The sequence below is a fragment of the Empidonax traillii genome, unplaced genomic scaffold, assembly GCF_003031625.1.
Source record: "Empidonax traillii isolate 1590-97213 ecotype Southwest subspecies unplaced genomic scaffold, ASM303162v1 scaffold269:size870118, whole genome shotgun sequence".
NCBI classification, from domain to species: domain Eukaryota; kingdom Metazoa; phylum Chordata; class Aves; order Passeriformes; family Tyrannidae; genus Empidonax; species Empidonax traillii.
Window position 1 is genome coordinate 385,160 of NW_020955462.1, and position 5,708 is coordinate 390,867.

Sequence of the window (5,708 nt, forward strand, 5' to 3'; positions counted from 1 at the left end):
CTCCCAGCCAACAGTTCTTTCCCACTATCCCATCTAACCCTGCCCTCTATCACTTTGAAGCCAATTCCCCCTTGTCCTGTCCCTTCAGCCCCTGCCCAAAGTCCCTCTCCAGCTCTTCAGGTACTTCAAGCTGCCTTTGGCAGGGCTAAACAATAACAGTAGTAATAATAATAATAATAATAATAATAATAATAACAACAACAACCTTCCAACGTGAATACTACGAACCAAAAAAAAGTCACTTGAAGTATTCAATGTCTGCTGGAAAAACCTTCCCCAGAAGATCATTACCAAGATGTCAATCTGCACCCAATGCTTTACAACCTCAGCTGTTAATAAATTACATCTACAGGAGGAATTTGCTCCAGTATAATGTTCTAAAATTGCACAGGCAATTCCCAAACATTTTCAGCAACCTCCTGCTTTGTGATTTCGGTGAGAGAGGCAGGGTTTTTGACAGGGTTGGTTTGTTGCTGTTGGCTGATGCTATTTCAGGGTTTTTTTTGGTTGGTTGGTTGGGGGTTTTTAACTTAGAATGAGCACACTGATATCCACACTTTTGGAGAGTAGAGAGTCCACCCAGTGGATTCTGTCATTTTAAGGGGACTAGAAACTCCTTGGAATGAACAATTTTCACGAGTTGATCTCAATTTTGGACCTGCCCTTGAGGAACAGCTCCCAGCTAGACCAGCCCCAAGGCTCATGATGCCATACACACAGATCTCATCATTTAATATCCTTCTCCTTTGCTAAAGAGGACACCTATTCGAAAATCAAACACACCAAAAAAACGTGCTAGGTGTTCATTCCCACCTCACCAAGTGTTTGAAGACTCCCTGTTTGTGAGAGGGTCTAAAAGATGTGGCCCTACACACAACAGGCTGGACACAGCACAGCAGCTCCAGGATTAATTTCTGCACGTGCCTATTAACAGCAAGCAATGCTGCCAGTTCCTCACTGCAGCCTGCAGGGAAGATCTCTCCTGGGCAGGAACTCCAGTCACTGCTGGAGGATCTGAAACACTGCACACAGCAGGGAAATGTTGAACCTGCCTCTCCTTAAAGGAACTCTCAAGCACTCCAGCGGTGAGGAACAACAGGTTGTGATGTGCAGTGCCACAGAACACCAGGCACTGACAATGGAAGGAGAAGAGATCTGCAGTTTGCTTCCCTCGCCTGCAGACCAGCCAGCTGCTGATGAGGAAAAGTGCTGGGAATTTCAGCGCTGGGTTTGTGCACAGTGGAAATGGTCAGTAAAATGAATGAGAACCCGGAACAGAGAAGACAGAATCCCAGGATCATCCTGGTTGGGAAAGCCCTCCCAGCCCATGGATCCCCCCTGTGCCCCATCCCCACCTTGTCCCCCAGCCCAGAGCACTGAGTGCCACTCCAGGCCTGCCTGGGACACCTCCAGGGTTGGGCACTCCAAACCTCCCTGGGCAGCCCCTGCCAATCCCTGACCACCCTTTCCAGCAAGAAAGTGATCCAACATGTTTTCTTTTGGTCACTTAGCATTACAAGAAAATAACTTCATTTTTCAAAGAGGTGAGAACCATTTTTCCTGTCTTTGCTGCAGCATCCCCAGATGCAGTAAATGGAAATTTTTCAGGAGCACTCAGTCAGAATAAAAAGCAAAACCACCCAGTAAAAACAGACATCCAGTGCAGGGTTTCAGGACTTGCCACAGCAAGGCAGTGACAGTCACGCTGAGAAAGCGCTTCTCAGAGATTACTGAAGGTGGAAGTTGGCACTGAATTACGTGGCACTCAACCTGCTGCACGTGCAGGGGTGAGAACAGGCAAGGCCTGAGGTTAAAATCAGCTGGCACTCTGACAGCATCCTCCTTTGCCCTCGTCTCCTTCCTCATTAAACTCAGTAAATCCAGTTTTGAAATTTCTACCTTTCTGTCCGTTCTGGTTGGAACTGTTCAAAGTATTCCAAACCTACTGGTGCAAGGGAGAGCAATGAAAACAGGGAAGGAGGCACGAGGGGCTGCATTTCCACAGGTACACTGAACCAGGAAAGCATGAGGGAAGAAAAACAGAAAGACCACAGGGGAAGAAACTGGACAGAAACCATCTTATTAAATCAGTTCTGTCATGAACAGAGTGAGCACAAGTCCTGTTGGAGTCTGAGACATATGCCAGGTACTTACTGAAACCGAGCCTCTACAGCCTGAAGAGTACAATGAAACGCTGGAAAAAAAATTTCCTTTTCCTTGGTTCAGATCCCAATGAACCTCTGCTGTTAACTACCAAGTGACATCAATCAGAGAGGGAAAAATATGGCAGAAGTTTGACGAAATTAGATCAGATCTTTAGGTCTCCCTTATCTGAGTGCTCAAGTAGAGATTTTTGGGAAGTTTTCTTGTCCAGACTTTCACACCTATGACATGGAGCCGAGGGTTCAGGGGAAGAGGTAAAATAATTGCACGCCTCAGTATAATGCCAGGCACATCAGCACAGCAGCAGTGATCAGGAGTCAGACTCTCTCCCTCCAGCCAAAACAAATTAGCTCCTTTTCCAGCTCTCCAGTGGAAGACAAACTCCTCTCTCAGCAGCAAAAAGAAACGTGTTGCTGCCACACACCTGAATTAACGGGTCACCTTCCATCTGCTCCAGCTCCCGGGCAGTGGGTCCGGTGAACCCAGAGGGGAGAGCTCACAGGAAAAGGGCTCAGTAGTAACTGTTAGAAATTAGAAAACAAACCCAAAAAGGTGGTTTCAAGTCCTAAAACTAATAAATGCTCCCTTTCTTTTAGGTGAGATAAATGTTTCCTTTCCCCCTCAAACAACAAACAAACCCTCACCACACTCGGATTGAAGGAAAAACAAAAAAGGAAAAGAAGCAAGAGAAAAAAAAATACTGAATTTTTAATGATGGATCCATAGATCTCAGGAGAAACAGCATGAAATGTAACAACACTTGTTACTGTTAACTTTCTTTTCCCCTTTCTTCATGCTTCACTAAGCACATACACACACTGTGTTTTACTAAAAAAAAAAAAAAAAAAAAGAAAAAAACCCAAAGAGTAAAACCTGCTGAGTTTCCAGGAGATTTTTATACTATAGCCTTACAGGGGTTTTTTTTTGCAATGTCTCATATAAAAAGGGGCACAGTTTATAGGAAAGGCCTCTGGGAGTTCCCACTGTGGCTCATAATGCCTGGTTAATAACTAATAAATATTGTAATAACAATCTTTAAAGCTGTCTGCCTACAGATAAGGAGGAAAGCCCATCAGCCCCACTCCAGAGAAGGAATAAGCAAACCAGGATGCCAAACAGACCACGAAAATGGCCCAGTCAACCCAACAGAACAATCTGCAAGCAGCACCCAGAAGGACAGGGCGTGTGTTGGCTTCCTGCAGAGAGCTGATGATAAACATTTCATCAGGTGTTACAACCTTTCGCACAGCAAACACTCTGGGCCCTTCTGGTCTCTGCTTCTGACGTGTTATGTTACTAAAATCTGGACAAAAATGCATATTGTTCCAAAACAAGGGCAGGTTCAGAACACTGCAAACTGAGATTTCTTGGGAAATAAGTGATGCCCGAGTTGCAGTTGTGTAAAATGCACACCTTCATCCAAATCAGAGCACTGCCAAACAGCCTCTAAGCCTAATTAAAGAACTGTCAGCGTGCCAACACGTTCCCCAGTTCTCCTGAGACTCTGATGCCAGCTAGCCCTCTGCACAACTCTGCTCTGTTTTATTATAGTGTCCTCTGCAAAGGAACCAAAACATCCTGCCTGGTTCAGAATTACATTTTGATCTCTATTTTCAGAAAGCTAACCCAGGTTAATTCCTTGGGACAGCTGTGCTGTCGGGTCTGTGTTAGTGCTCCTCCTCCCACTGCAAGGATGTGGCTTTTCTTTGGCTCTGGGAACTGTTTAATTTCCTAAAGGACAGTGTACCACTCTACATTGCCATTCAGGCTTTTCACAGAAAGAAACAAGACATCCATAAACACCTTTGGTTAGTCTGGGAATGATTTTGTACAAGCCACTTTGCCTCGATAACAGTTCTTTATCTGACTGTACCATTCTGTACCAACACACCCAGGGCTTCAGCTCCACCATGCCCTGTCCAACACCTGAACAAGGAACTGGGGGAGAGCCTGCGCTGCCACTCTGACCTGGGGCTCTTTCAGGCTGGAATTTGGGAGGAGGAGCACAAAGAGCCCTTTGGAGGCACTCCTGGGCCTGGAAAGGTCTGTAGGGGAGGGCTTGGAAACCACAATCCCCATGCTGGACGTGTGTCCCACAGCAACATAATCAGAGGATTATTTTCACCATACTCAACTTTCCCGTTCCTCACTTTCAAAGCGCTAAAATAAAGCCTGTGGCAGAAAAAGCAGATTTCCTGGTGAAAGACGTTCTCTGTGTCTCAGCATTGCTGTGACAGTGTAAGCAGCAAAGGGATCAGGTGGTAGATAACATCTCTGTTTAAATAATTCACTCTCCTGCCATGTTACTCCTTTAAGTGGCTGTCAAACACGGGAACGGGAGCAAACCGGCACAGCAGTTTGCTGTGCTGCTCGAGCACAAATGTCACTGCTGCACACACCCGGTGTTATCAGCTCCACTGGAAAGGTCAGGGATCACCCCCCTAGAGAGCCCAGAGCAAAAATGTTCATCTGCACAATGTCTGACACTACACCTAAGAATGCTGAAGATCTCCTTCCACAAACATTCAACACAGGCTGTCCCCCCCCCGGCCACCAAAGTGTCCCAGGATCTGTGTTCAGGTTTGAAATCCATCCCTAAAATGCCCCAGAAAGGGGGCGGGATGGTGGGCTGGAACCCTCAAAACTGGTGAAAAGGATAATATCGGGTGGCTGTGAAGGGCTGCCACTGGCAGAATGGAAGGGGAGAGCTGCACCCATTTGGTGGGGGAAGATCCAGCAGGTTTTTTCAGCTTTAATCACTGACAAAAGCTCCTGGAACCCTGGAACCGTCTCCAGCTGCAGAAAGAGCTGAGTGGCTCCAACAAGGCTGTCACACACTGAGTAAGATCTCAGGAAAATAGTTTGGATTTTGTAATGGAGAACAGCATTAACGACTCCCAGCCCCACAAGACTGAAAAGAATTACTTCTTTCCAGAGAACATATCAGTACCTGCCTCCAAATAGATTCTCTTTCTTGGTTTCAATAGTCTATTTGAAGAAGAACTCAGAAAGCTCTTTCCCTGAATGCATCTCAATGGTGAGAACATTTCCCTTCATAACACGATACAGGGGAAAAAAAACCACCCTATGAAGTTAATAAAAAAATCTTGTGTGCTCTACCATTTGTCAAATGCAAGCATTCTGTCCTTAATTTGAAATTGGAAAGGGGTTACTCTGTCACTCTGAAAGCCAATCTAAGTAACGGGGCCCTGAGATCCAACAGCATTTGTTGTGCAGCTTTCTAATTTAGGTTCTAAGGTAACAGTGGGCTGACCAAGCTCAAATATATAAATACTCCCATAAAATAAAAAGTTGAGCCGTATTTGTACCTTTACCAAATACCCAAAGTCCATCACAACGAGCTGAGCGTTTCTTATTTCATTTATGGTAAATTATTACAAAGATAACACAGAGGTAACACATGAACAGAGCGGCGATAAGATACCACAACATCAGCTCTGTCCTGCGACAGCCCCCAAAATCTGACACCCCGAGTGCTTCACTCAGTGCTTCTGTCCGTAGGTGTAGCGTTGAGATTTCGCTGC